General features: G+C 36.7%; 1 pseudogene; it reads right to left on the minus strand.

Annotated features, from left to right (window-relative positions):
- Nucleotides 1–5,790: 5,790 nt before the first annotated feature.
- LOC137749226 (shikimate O-hydroxycinnamoyltransferase-like) lies at nucleotides 5,791–13,879 on the minus strand (annotated as a pseudogene).
- Between the last annotated feature and the right edge of the window lie 1,504 nt (nucleotides 13,880–15,383).

Below are 15,383 nucleotides of genomic sequence, written 5' to 3' on the forward strand. Positions count from 1 at the left end.
ATTTATTTTTATATTAAAAAATTAATTTTATTACTATTTATTTTACACATATCGCTAAAACTTAAAATTTTCAACTATTTTCATTATGTAAACAAAAACAAACCCTTCATTAAATACACGCCGCCGTCTGTCTATTTCCCGACCCGATTACGATCCACGAGCGATGCCGTATTCCCTTCTTGTCGACGGAAAACGGGTCTGACCCGTCTCCATCTTGCTGTCGACGACGACAAGGATGTAGAAACCGGATTGGAGTTCGGGTCTGGAATCGAACTGGGCTTCGAAGAGGTCCCAGAAGAGGAGAATGTTGGGGGAGAGCTTCATGGAGCCATGCTTCTTCCTGAAGAGAAAGGACTTGGGTGGAGGTAGAAGGAAGGGGAGGAGAGCAACGGAGGGAAGGGGATTCGAATGAGTGGCGGAGGCAGTTAAGGTGGAGGGAGCAACAGGTGGTGAGGTTGGGGAAGAAGAGTGAAGGTATGGATTTGTAGGATGGGTCCCCTTTTTTTTTCTTTTTTTTTTATGAAAATAAAATTTAATAGTTAATTAATTTTTTAATCCAGTTAAGCTAGAGAGTGGATCTCATTTAAGTCTAATTTGTATTTAATAAACAAATTAATAGAAAATTTGACAAATGTCAAGTGGATTTGGATTCTCTTCGAGGCAACTGGTCAGGATCCTCCTAATCAACAATTATTATAACTTTTAGAGGACCTTCTATTTATAGTCGTTGGATAAAAATCCAACGATCCACTAATACTGATCAAGAGGATCCACTAATCCAAATCTATAATAATAATTTCCTTCACATGATGTTATACAACATGTGATATTCGAAATAGTCTTCTTAACATCTCTGTAAAGTTGATATCAAAGAAAACTCTAAATCTTAACACAAGCAATTTTGTATTTCGACTAAGAAGAAGATTCAAGTTAATATTTGGTATTTCTCAAACCAAATTCCCAAATATTGGTTTGCACTTCGACAGATAATTACAGTCAATTTTGCACTTGGTTTGTAATTTTTCTTTTACGTTATTATTATGCTACTATTTTTTCAACTCGTTTTGTACCTCGACATATAAGACAATCTTCAAGGGTTGAACTTAGGACAATAGAAAAAAGAAGAAAAGAAGAAATAGGGTGTTGGTGGGTGAGAACCAAAATCACAAATCACACAACTGAAAATTCCAAAATTAATATGTTTCATAAATAAGTCGTGACATACCAAGCATTGAAACCCTTGCCGAATCTAAAAGAAAAAGAAAGAGGGTATTAGACATAGGACAATAGAAAGAAAAAGATGAAAAGAGAGGAAAGAGGGTGTTGGTGGGTGGGACCCAAAGCTAAGAGTATTGGCTCCCACTATGTTTGAACTTGCATATCCCCGGTTTCCATTGGAGGTTGGGGGTTGGATTGCGGACGGAGAGGACACATTTGGACACGTGGTATGATGGGAGTAGAAGAAATGAGGAAAACGGAACAGTTGGGGTTTCGACGTTATAACGGTGGTAGGTGGGTCTGTTAGTTGGGGGTAGCGTCAGCGTGACTGAATATTTCTGGATAAGGATCACAAAATGTAATGAGGGGCTTTGGATTTGCATTGGGATTAATTACTTATTTATTAAATAATTACGATTTATTTTATTGATAATGTACGTTTGGGAAAGTCAGAAAGTGGATGCTGCCCTGCTTCTGCTTCTGGAGTTGGTGAGGCCTCTCCTCTTGTTGGTGGGTTGGGAAATAGAATTCAGGTTCTTTCATTCTTGTGCTTGGTGGTTAATTTCGACTTAAAATTAAAACTTATAAAATTATATTTGACTTCAAATTTGATTTCAAAAGTTATATGATCTTCAATGTATATTTTGACTTTAAACATTTGTGCTGAAGATGTTTGAACTCAAAAATTTTGTTTTATTTTTAATTTATTTTGAATCATAAATCACCATAACACATCTATTTTATTCAATGACATAAAAATCACCATTGGTGTTCTTTGTGTTATCCTTGTCGATTCCACAAGTGCTCAATAAGATCATATTCATATTGTGACGAAACTAAAAAAATCTGAGCGAGTGGTGCTAACTAGGTAGAATATAATTTGAATGAAAAGAAATGTGTGTATTTATAGGACATTTTTGAAAGCGTTGCTAATTTTCAGCAAGATGTAAATGATGGTCATTGAACACGTGTGGAGTGCAACTCTTAAATAATAGGTTTTTTTTTTTTTTTTTTTTTTTGGTAATTCAATGTGGATTCCACCAACGCGTTCCCTCCCTCTCTCTCTCTCTCTCTCTCTGTTTTTCTCTCCAGATCCACGAGCTCTATCCTCAGTTTCAAGCTTCAGCCATCGCCCTTTCTTATTGTTCGAGGTAGGCGGCAGCCTGCTTCCCCCCTCCTTCCTCCTCTCTCCTTTGCCTTTTCCATCTTTTTCGTCCTCTCTCATCTCCTCCGTCTATCCCCGTCCCTGCATCCTCCTCTTCTTCCTCAAACCTGGATCCCTTTCCAGTCTTCTTCCTACATTTTTATTCATGGTTCTCCCCTGAGTTTATCTCAATTTACTTTTAGTCGGGTCTCAACAACTATTCTCTGAGTTTATCTCAGATTTGGGTTTCATGCCCCCTATTTGGCCTTTTTCCCTTGCACTTGTCTAAGTTATAAAGTTATATTTGACCTCACATTTGATTTCAAAAGTTATATCGGTCTTCAATGTATATTTTGACTTTAAACTTTAAACTTTAAACTCTTGTGCCGAAAATGGTTTGAACGCAAAACTTAAAATTTTTGTTTTCTTTTATTTTATTTCGAGTCATAAATCAATATACATTTTATCCCATGACATAAGAATCACCATTGGTGTTCTTCATATTATCCTTGTCGATTCCATAAGTGCTCAGTAAGATCATATGCACATTGTGACGAAACTAAAATTTTTTGAGCGAGTGATGAAGCAAACTAGGTAGAATATACTTTGAATGAATGGGTTCTACAAGGTTTACATGTTTTTATCACAAATGGTATCAAAAATTGACACACACTATCAAGATGATCCTTGAAATTGAAAAACAATCAATATAATCTCTAAAAATAGGTGTAGCACATTAATATGGTCATTCCATCACAATTCAGTCAAAAATTTTGTTATGTGCTCCTATGGGTTTAATAATTACTTTAAAAAGTTGTCAAATTACCTTTTTGCATAATGAGATTATCTCAAGGCAAAGCTTGCCCGCTTTTCGCATCACCAAGATCATCAGGGGAGAACCCAACAAGCTTTCCATGATTAAGGTTGTGAGGATGTCGATCACCCAAATGTTAACGCTGATGTCACATAAGTCATCACCAATCCAAGCTGTTATCAAAGGTGGTCTAAATTCTGGTCTAATTCAGTGAAGGGTGTAAAGATAGGTATCTTGATAATTTTTGTTTCCAAATAAGAGACGGAAAAGGATACCTCAGATAGAGGTAGATGAGTGTGGGTTGACATTAAAGGTATTTGGGGGGACTGGGTTTCTGGATTGACAACTTTTTAAATTAATTATTAAATTTGTTTCTATTTTTTATTTGATTAGACTTGTAGGACCCATTTATGTGTCACATCACATATAACATAATTTTTGACAGAATTGTGACAAAAAGATCACATTGATTTGAGGCACCTATTTCTAGGACTGCATTGATCGATTTTCAATTTCAAGGACAATCTTGATAGTTTGGGTCAATTTTCAGGGATCATTTGTGATTAAAAAAAAAAAGGACTTACAGGGTCCATTTATGTGTCGCATTAGTATATAACATAATTTTTTTTATAGAATTGTGATAGAAATACCACATTGATTTGAAACACCTATTTCTAGGGATTACATTGATTGATATTCAATTTTAAGGATCATTTGTCATAAAAACCTTTTTATTTACTCAATTTAGCTCACATTTGAATTCAGGTTTTCTATAGACCCTGAGACTGGAGCATGACATATTCCTAATGAAGTCCACATTGGTTGAAATGATCTTAAAGCATCTTCAATGCAAAGTCAAATTCTAGACTTATATTCTTATAGTTGGGTCCAAAAAAGATGGTGGATTTATGTATTTTGATTTTCTTCTCCAATGCAAATACGGAATCTAAGACTCATTTGAGTTTTAAGATTTGAGTCAATGCATTGGTGGAGAAACATTGGACTCAAAAACCCATAATTGAGTTTAAACAATTTGGTTATGTATACTGGAGTTAATTAGACTCAAAACTCAAATCTCATCTTTCTTGGTTGAATAACATTTTTCCCAGATAATATGGGCTCCACCTTGGGCTGAAGTCTCATATTGAAACTCAAATTTGGTTCTCAACCTTCCCGAAGACTTATATATAAGTTTTAAATTTTTGATGCATTGGAGAACTTTACTCATATTTAGAATATCTTTATAAATAAATAAAAAACGTATAAAACGTATTTTAAGTCAATTCATTTTAGGATCCAACTATTAATTAAATTTTGGATAGTACTATTCACACACCTATTTATATCTCCCACATACCCTTGTTAATTTTTGGTTGTTGATCATTTTTAATTTATTTGATCTGACAACCAAAAATTGAGAGGTGTGTGTGAAAAGTAAAAATGAATTTGTAGATAGCACTACTCTATATTTTTATACAATTCATGATTTCCACAATAACCTTTTTATTAATATTCATAGAAAACCCAAGAAGCCGAAGGGCTTAACATGTAGGCCCAAAACGAGGTCCAACAATGTAGGAAGTAACCTTTTTCTGGTCTCTTCTGTTGATGTTCTCTCTTCCATAACGATGAAAAATTTGAGCCCACAATGTTTAGGTTTCAATTTTATGTTGGTGTTGAGCAAGATGAAGATGATTAAGAGCTTGTTTGAATATGCTTTTAAAATGATTGAACGGTTTTTGGTGGAAATGTTTTTAAAATCAATCCTTAGTAAAAATGCAAGTAAATCCTGGAAAAGTACTTAAATGCTTCCTAGAAGAAGCACATAACTAGTGTTTCTTGTAGAAAGCACTTCAAGTGCTTTTGAAACCCAAAAAGATTTTCTCAAAAAGCGTTTTCAGTTATTTTAAAAGCACATCAAAATGAGCCCTAAATCGTTGGATCTCTATGCGCTCTTGATTTCCCTCACATGAAAATGTGGGAATAGTAATCACAATGTCAATAATCCGGAAGCATATATGGTATAGAGTAATTTGATTTCAAAAGATTAGACTTGTTGTAAACTCAATGTCTTTTATTTCACATGAAAGGGAGTTTGCCCCACAAAATTCTCCATGGAAGGCTGGGAATTTACATGAACATGAATTTAGAAATTGCAAGCATGCCACTTAGGAGAAAAAAAAGGGAACCCGATTTAAGCTACGAATGCAAATTTGTTTGATGAAGGAAATGTTTACTCGGCTGGGGTTTTAAGCAATTTGTTTGATTGAGAGATCCTTATCGTTTAGCCTTTGCCTTTCTTATATAGGGATCAAACCCTAAGGAAATGAACATGTTGAACCATGCAGTTCCACCGGCCATACTCTAGGGTTTATGAATGAGATAATATTAACTAATATCTTGAGTAGCAAAAAATTATCTTGATGATAACAACCAATAACGAGTAAATTTTAGACAAATTTAGGCTCAAAGATAGGGAATCCATTGAGAATGACAAGAAGATACAACCAGTGGTGTGGTCCGTGTTGGACAGAAGTCCACATGTACCGTGAAAACACAAAACATTTGAACAGCTGTTGAGGATGACCTCGGCTGCCAACAGTGCATGGCAGGAATTCAATCTCCAGCGTTTCATTTGCTTCATATGTCATACAACATCTTGGAGAATGATTTCATGTGCTCAGGTTGCAGAGTCATAACCGGCGATAAACTCTGATAATTTGTTGCACTTCGTAGTATGAAAGAAATTCCCTCAAATGGCATTGTTTCAGGTCCCATGTAAATAGGTCGTCCCCAACCAAAAATCAGCATCGTGAATCGGCAGCCTAATCCAACTGTTTATATCAAGATTCGGGCACCATATAGACGAAGGCCCAGTGACAAGTTCACAAAGACGAGGACGATTAAGCTCAAGGTAGTTAATAATTGATCTAAGATAATCGTTGTCCACGTGCACCAAAGCATCGTGCATACGGCTTGCAGCATACCATGTCGGTTTTGATAGCAGATCCCCTGCTGCAGCAATTGGTGTGGTTCTGAAAACAGCATTGCCAAAGTAAGCAGGTGGGAGCGGGGGTTGCAATCTAGCCCTTCCATCAGTTGTAATATGAAGTTTGGTGTCTTGATCATCGGGAAGTTGACGTGCCTTGCATTCACATCTCCAAATATGACCTCCCAACATCTCAAATGAGCAATACCTTATTGTATTCCCGCCATCTTCTGTAGACTTGGCCTTCAAGATGTTGAGCTGCTCCCGCGTAAATCTGAAAATGGAGGTTGTATTATCAGTAATACTTATGCTCTGTGGATGAGGGGTTTTCATTTGGGTAGAAGGTTGGCATTCGACATGAGGGAATGCAGGCTAAGGTGGGTCTCGGGAACGAAGTAATGTCCTGTCCATGAATGGTTGAACTGTAAGATCCAGACCACGAGCCATATCAGGCCATGTATTTATAAAGAAGAGACCTGAAACTCCATTTCTTATGAGTTGTTCCATGCCAACACCAAGCGACACTCCGCCGCATTTGAAATGTTTGACCTGCATGCATGTCAAAAGACTCAATTTCAGAACCATACTTTGTAAACACAAGGTCTCGCTCAGTACACAACGAGTTGCTCTCAAATTATTGTGGTAGAAGATATTAGGTCAAACACAAATTCATAGTGTTAATTAGGTGTGTAGATCCTCGAGTAAATTTGCAATCCAATTGGGGACAAAATTTAGTAACACGTTTAGTATTATTTTTTTTAGAATAGATTTGGTTAATTCGGAATCTTCTCCATATAGTCCGTATAGGAATGTAATTATCTATTATAATTATTTAGAATTCCTTTCACATGATTTTTATCAAACTCTGTTTGCTCCCTAAATTCGTCATGGGCCTCGCGGGCATGCCAGGAATTTACTTAAACATGAAATTGGTGGGTGCAAGCGTGCCACTACTAGACGGGATCTGAATGATTGAGGTTGCGCTTGAATTTGACTTCAAATCAAGAGATTGTGCCATTGAGTGAGAGTGGCTCAAATCAAGGTTCTTTGTTTGCCTTAAAGATAAGGACTTTACTTATATAGAGTGATGGAACAATATGTAAATGGCAAGGTTGCTGGAACTGTAACTGACAGAGGAAAGTAAATGATTGGTATTGTAGATTGCTTGTAATTTAAATGACTGAAAAGGGGTTGTACATGAACTATAAATGAGATCGATACTACTAGTGAGCAGTAGAGCTAATAAACAAGGAAACAATGGATGCTTGGCTAAAGGTAAATGTCTACAAGGAAGCTGATGAGCTGATTTGAGCAGAGTTGATTGATTGGTTGTTTGAGTGTCCATAATCCTTCTGCTCTGCTTCTTTATATAGAGATCTGAAAGAGACCCATTGCTGAGAACAATGATCTTGCCCTAAACAAGCTTGGCCAGCTTGCATTGTGAAATAATATAAAAAGGGGAACTTGCACTTCCACCACATGTTTTCACCAAATGTCTCTACCACTTGCAATAAACTAATAATTAAAAGAAGCAAGCTAGCTTCTTTCACATGACATCTGTTAGAATGTCTGTGTCTTCCCATCCACTTGCATTAGGAAAACATGCAATTGTTGTTTAAACAAAACTCTTGGCAAACCTCCACCACCCAAACAATAAGGAAAAACATTATTATAATATTAAACTATCCCACTTGCAGCCAAATATCTTTCCAAGTTCAATGTTTTTGTTCCATCATCCTCCAAAAGCCATATTTGCCACATTTAGCCCGAATGACACATTTTAGGTGCAAACAAACTCTACATATATATTAACTTATGACTTCGCGGATGGTAGTTGCTGAAGTAGCCCGAGCTTTGTTCGTAGGTGCTGGTGAGAGTTGGGGAGGCATGTAGAGTTTGTTGGTGACCTAGTTATGGTTCTATCAGGCATCACCAATCGAGCAAGATAACCCATGCTCTTCTTGCAATAGACATTAAGAAGCTCTTTGATATAATTTTGCACAGGAAAGCCATGTTTTTGGCTTTTATAAAGCCTTCAATTCCATGAATCTCGGTGAAATTTATGAAAGATTAGCCATTGGTTTTGGCTTTTTATAACTTTTGGGTTCGGGCTAAATACATTCATTGAATAAGAGAAAAGTGAAAAGAAGAGTGAAAATGCCACTTGCAAACTGCCCAGATCTTTATATTTTCTGTAAAGCCCCCCAGCAAGAAAGCAAAAAGGCAAAGAAAGCAAGAAAAAGAAACAAAAGCAAGAAAGAAAAGTGTTTTTGTGGTTTTTGGAAATTTTAAATTTTATATCTTTTTCTTTGTAACAGCAATAAGAAACACAAAAAAACAAAGCCCTTTCGGGCAAAACCAAAACAACAAAAGAAAGCCCTTTGTCGGGCAACAGAAATGCCCACTCGGGCAAATTGAAAAAGGTTATCCAGATTTTTATATCTTTCTTTTCTGCTTTTTATTGTTTTTTTTTTTTTTTTTTTTTCTTTGTTGTCTTTTTTTTTAATTTTTTTATATACTATAATATAATATAATGCCCATTCGGGCAAGGTGAAAGAAAAATATACGGAAAAAGAGAAAGGAATAATAAAAAGGGAAAAAGAAAGAGAGAGAAAAGGAGAAGAAAGGTACCGGGAGAAAATGCACAAAAGGGTAACACAAGAGAAAGCCATTCAGGCAAGTTGGGTGAAGCCCCTTGGCTGCTCAAGCATTATTTTTCTCTTAACACTCAAATGTTTTTCGTTTCTTAAAATTGAGTGTAGAGAAATCAGATTCACTATTTAAATTGGCCATATTATGTAGCTTGGGAACCATAGGAGGTGGCCATTCATGTTTGATCCCAAGCTTTGTCCTTCTTGAGATCTCGGTATGGACAACATGCTTGTGTTGGCAGAGAAGAGTGTGGGAGCTATTTTCTTCTTCTTCGGGCTCCACATGAGGTATGGGTTTGAGCCCCCCAAGCGTTAGTGTTTGGCCTACAATAGCCATAAGCTCCATCTGAGCCGTTATCGCTTTTGATATGTCGGTTTGGTCTCCTACAACCATATCCATTTTCATGGATTTTTCATTGGGTGGGGCCATTGTTTGGCCTTCATCAATGTGTATGATTTGTTCTTCCTTGGTTGTAGTGGGTGAGTTTGTTTTGTAGAGGGGTTTTGACACGTCTGATCTATCAACTTTCTCATGGTTTCTCCGAAAGTTGTATAGCTTTCCTCTATCCTTTTAAAACACTTGGTCACCTCTTCACCATATTCGATGATTGCCACATGAGTTTTGGACACCTTCTCTAATTTGCCCACATCCTCATTGCAGAGCTTTTCATCCAGATGATCATTAGTTAGCATCTCATATATTGGCTCTATGTACTCATTGGAAGCATTTTGATACTCAAAGCCATATGTTGGCCTATCATAGTATTCATGAATGTGATTGTTATCAAAAGAATAATATTCCTCAAGATTATTATTCTTTACTTCAAGATTATTATTCTTTAGTTGATAGCCATTAGTTGGCCGACAATCATATCCCATGGGACTTGAGTACTCCTCATCCATGTACCCATAAGTTGGCAATTCATAGGTTGGCTCCAAGTGATTTTCATCATAGCCATAGCTTGGGCATGCTTCAACACCATCATCCTCTTCCCACTCCGGAATGTAGTGGTCGAAAACTTGTTGAGAAAAATCATGAACATATGGATTGTTCATGATCTAACTCCATATAAGTGTCCCATCAAGCGTGCCAAAATGTTTTCTCCCTAAATTCGCCACGGGCCTCGCGGGCATGCCGGGAATTTACTCAAACATGAAATTGGTGGGTGCAAGCATGCCATTACTAGATGCCGCTAGTAGACGAGATCTAAATGATTGAGGTTGCGCCTGAATTTGACTTCAAACCAAGAGATTGTGCCATTGAGTGGGAGTGGCTCAAATCAAGGTTCTTTGTTTGCCTTAAAGATAAGGACTTTACTTATATGGAGTGATGGAACAATATGTAAATGGCAAGGTTGCTGGAAATGTAACTGACAGAGGAAAGTAAATGATTGGTATTGTAAATTGCTTGTAATTTAAATGACTGAAAAGGGGTTGTACATGAACTATAAATGAGATCGATACTACTAGTGAGCAGTAGAGCTAATAAACAAGGAAACAATAGACGCTTGGCTAAAGCTAAATGTCTATAAGGAAGCTGAGAACAATGATCTTGCCCTAAAGAAGCTTGGCCAGCTTGCATTGTGAAATAATATTAAAAGGAGAACTTGCACTTCCACCACATGTCTCCACCACTTGCAATAAACTAATAATTAAAAGAAGCAAGCTGGCTTCTTTCACATGACATCTATCAGAATGTATGTGTCTTCCCATCCACTTGCATTAGGAAAACATGCAATTGTTGTTTAAACAAAACTCTTGGCAAACCTCCACCACCCAAACAATAAGGAAAAACATTATTATAATATCAAACTATCCCACTTGCAGCCAAATATCTTTTCAAGTTCAATGTTTTTGTCCCATCATCCTCCATAAGCCATATTTGCCACATTTAGCCCCGAATGGCACATTTTAGGTGCAAACAAACTCTACATATATATTAACTTATGACTTCGTGGATGGAGAGGGATTCGAACCCCTGGTATTCCTATCAATACTTCGGTTTTCAAGACCGACTCTTTCAACCGCTCAAACATCCATCCTCTTTGCGCTTTGCTCGCCCTATCTATCCGCACGCTGGTAGGTAGGGGCTTATCTATGTGATTCGCTACGCTTGCTTGCACATATCGATGGACTCTATTGCCTGCCGGTTAGTGAAACTTTTCCGGTAGTACGAATCACTACGCTTCGCTTGTTTCTATATGATAGTATGCACCTTGGTTGCTGTGCTCTCCGTAGGTAATATAAAGAGAGTGAAGAACAAATGATCCTCCAAACAAAAAAATGATTTGAGTCCAACTCAAGCGAGTGAGTGAAAGGCCTGGCAAGAGAGCGAGTTCAACTCGCGAACGATCGGCAAGAGTATATGTATGCATGTGTGTGTGTGTGTATATATATACACACACATTATTATAAACATTGTATCTAATTAATTCAAAGAGTCATATTTCTACGATGCATGAAATCTAAAATTGAGTCTCTTGATATGAATAGCGCACCCATTAATTTTGTTTTATGTAATCCATCCTTGATCACTATTTTCTTTTTCAGATTTTCTGTCTTCCCTTACCATAATAACCATCGCTACTTTCTTGTTGTGAGGATATCACATCCCATGCTTTGATGGATTTTCTTTTATGAAGATAAATCTATTTCTCAATTCAGATTTCCTTTCTTCAACCCCCACAATCTGTCAATACTTGGTATTGTGAAGATATAGCTACTTTCTTCAAAAACCAATTGGCATTAAGAGAGTATCTCAATTCTTAGAAGCACATGTAAGTTTCCAAAAAGTTTGGATGTGGGACAACATTCCACATTCTCAAATGCCCCTCTGTTTGGAGACAGTCTAGTCAAAAACATGAATAACATTTGATGTGGGACGACACTCCATATCTTCAGAAGCCCTATCATGTTTGGCAACACTCAAACCAAACACGTGAATCATGTAGGAAACTGAAATTCCACTCTAAAATCATTTAGCAATAAGAAAAGTAGTCTAATTCCTTATAATCGCATTCAAGTCCCTTAATTCTTCAGTGTGAAAACAAAATTAAACAATTTTGATTATGAAACTTTTATGAGTATTATAATATTTGAGTTCAGTACACCAGCAACTACCTTCACAAAATATTCTTATGGAGGAAAATCAGATCAAATACAAATCCTTTAGTGTTAGGTACACAATAATCATCAAAGTGTAATAAATCATCAACTATCCTAATTAATTTTCAATTTAAAACATCCAAAATTAAAAAAAAAAAAAGAATAATATGTAACCATTAATTTAAAAAAAGAAAAGAAAAGATTTTCAATTTTTTAATCTTAACACTATGTTTGGATGTGGAAAATAAACTTGGAATTTAGATAAAAGTCAGAATTTATAAATTGATATGCATCAATTCCCTTGTTTGGATTCATAAACATAGAAATTTAGAATTTCTACATGGAAAAAGAACTTGGAATTTAGGACCTCCAATTCCCAAGTTTAAATTCCATATGAATATGTGTCATTTCCTAATTTCTATAATTGAGAGTTTAAAAATAACAAATTCCGTATTCAATTCCTTTGTTCTTTTAAGTTAGCCAAACAAAAAATGTGACATCCCACATCGCCCAGGGAAGTGATCCTTAAATGTATATTCTCATCTCTACCTAGTACGAGGCCTTTTGGGAGCTCACTGACTTCGGGTTTCGTAGGAACTCTGAAGTTACGCGAGAAAGGGGCAAGAGCAATCTCATGATGGGTGACCCACTGGGAAGTTGCTCGTGAGTTCCCAAAAACAAAACCGTGAGGGAGTGGTAAGCCCAAAGCGGACAATATCGTGTTACGGTGGTGGAGCGGGCCCGGGAAGTGATCCGCCCCGGGCCGGGATGTGACAAAAAAATTCACAAATTATAGAAAATAAAATCCTATCATTTCAGTTTCCGTCATTTTAAAATTCTTTAGTAATCTTAAATCTTTTCATCTAAACATAGTGTAAATGTACCCGTTCATATACTTTTTCAATTTTTTTTTAATCTTAAATGTACTCATTCTTAAATATACCAATTTGTTATATGTAAAATGTACCATTTTTGTGATATAAAATGCACCCTTTTATATATATAATCCATTCAAATTTTTTCTAATCCATTTTTAAACTTATATGGGTACATTCTGTTTCGTTGATTTGAGAATATATCTATATCAATTTTTTTGGTACAATAATTTTTCAGTCAATTTTGATGAATATAACCACAATATATTAGAGAGTATAATTTATTAATAATATTTTTAATCTCATGAATTACGGGTTTTTATTTAAAATCTCATTAATATAATCAACTACAAATTTCAATTTTTAATTTAAAATATAATAACTACATAGAAATGCATTATTTCATTAATATTAGGGAATTCGATAAAAAACTAAAAATCAACAAGGTTCCAGTCAAATAACATTGATAGCTAAGAAGTGCATCCAAATTCTCCTTGAAACAATTGATATAAAGTGCATAAATTTTGAAAGTGTTAATAACAGTTTTCTTTTTTAATATATACCTGTAATACCAAAATAGAATACGAGGATATCCCAGCAGAGTATCCCAGCAGAGTAATCATCGGCAGGAATGAGCTTTAGGAAGTCGGGAGTGGGCGTAAAATCGCCAAAATCATCCAGGACGGAGCTGCTTTCTGCCACAACAAAGAGCACTCCCTCCGCGTTGCAATCAACCTCGATACGACCATTCCCGCCATTGAGCTTGAAGCCTGCTCTCTGCCACAACAAAGAGCACTCCCTCCGCGTTGCAATCAACCTCGATACGACCATTCTCGCCGTTGAACTTGAAGCGACCTGCCAATGGGTAGCAGGGCACGAGGGTCTTCCCGAGTGCTTTCTTAAGCAAACCCAGGTCAAAGAAGTTATCTGCATCACTGGGTCTGTAGAAGTAGACACTGACGTGTGAAAAGACGGCAATTCCAGGTCCAAGTTCGAGAGTTATAGTGTGCTCCGAGGCGTCGACTCCTCGGCTGGCTTCACCATTATCGACTCCGTCACCCTCACCTTCACCTTCTCGGCCATCTTTTTTCAGTTTTTGCTTATCATAGAGATGCCTAACTACTTTTCTCTTTTACTGCAACCAGAAGAAAACCTGAGGAGACCCAATTTTGACTAGGATTCTCTCCCCTTCTCTCCCCTCCTCTTACATTCTCTATTTTGTCTTTCTCTTTCTATATAAAATTAATACAGGATGTTGACGCGACTTAACTGTGACGGTTCAAATAGGAGGGGAGGAAAGGGGGGGAGAAAAAAGAGGGAGAGATAATCCTACTCCATTAAAGTAAGGTCAGTCAATGCATGAGCATCTCTATTACAAAGATGGTACAACTAAATGGTAAGAATAACATTTTTGTGTGTGTATATATATATATATGTTGTAATTTGAAGGTTTTTGTATGTTATACATTATATATTGCACAAGAGACTTGGTTACACTCTATAGGCAAGGTAGAAGACACAACCTTTTGACCTCCCATAACACACGCTTAAAACTACTTTACAGCTAAGACAAATCCCTTGAATTAAGGACACAAGACAAATATCCCTTGAATTAAGGACACAAGACAGCTGATGGAGATTACACTTCTTAGCTGATGTAAACAACCAACCTACAAGAAGTAGCCCAACCTAGTTGACTTGTATCTTCCAATACTCCCCCTTAAGCTGGATCAAATGGGTTGAGTGATCCAAGCTTGAACAAAATATGCTGAAAACCAATAGAAGCAAGACTTTTTGTGAAAATATCTGCTAACTGATCATGGCTTCTTGTGTAGTGGGTATCAATGATATTGGACTGAACCTAGGTGCGAACATAGTGACAATCAACTTTGATATGCTTTAAACGTTTGTGAAACACAGGGTTAGATGCAATGTGCATTGCAGCTTGATTATCACAAAACATAGACATGGGTTGAGTATGAGAGAAACCCAAATCACCAAGAAGACCTTTAAGCCAAATTAGTTCACAGGCAGTGGATGCCATGGCACGATACTCAGCCTTTGCGCTAGATCGGGCCACAACACTTTGTTTCTTTCTTTTCTAAGTGACAAGATTGCACCAACAAACGTGCAAAAACCTGTGGTTGATTTGAGATCAATAAAGTTGCATGCCCAATCAGCATCAGTGTAGCCTATGATTTGTGTATGGTTGTTCTTCTTCATCAAGATGCCCCTACCAACTGAGCCTTTGAGATAACGAAGAATGCAATGTACAATCTTCAAGTGAGCTGTATTTGGGGAATGCGTGAATTGATTGATAAGGCTTATGACATATGAGATGTCAGGTCTTGTAATGGTAAGATAAATGAGCTTGCCAACCATTCGTTGATAGTAGGTCAAATTTGTGAGTGGCTTTCCTTGAATGTCTAGTTTAAGGTTGTTGTCCAGTAGGGTGTGAGCTGGTTTGCATGTTGACATTTCAGCTTCTTGAAGGAGATCAAGAACATACTTTCGTTGGTTTAGGAATAAACCTTTGCTAGAACGAGCCATTTCAATACCCAGAAAATACTTGAGAATACCAAAATCT

Source organism: Pyrus communis, chromosome 11 (assembly GCF_963583255.1).
Source record: "Pyrus communis chromosome 11, drPyrComm1.1, whole genome shotgun sequence".
Lineage (NCBI taxonomy): Eukaryota > Viridiplantae > Streptophyta > Magnoliopsida > Rosales > Rosaceae > Pyrus > Pyrus communis.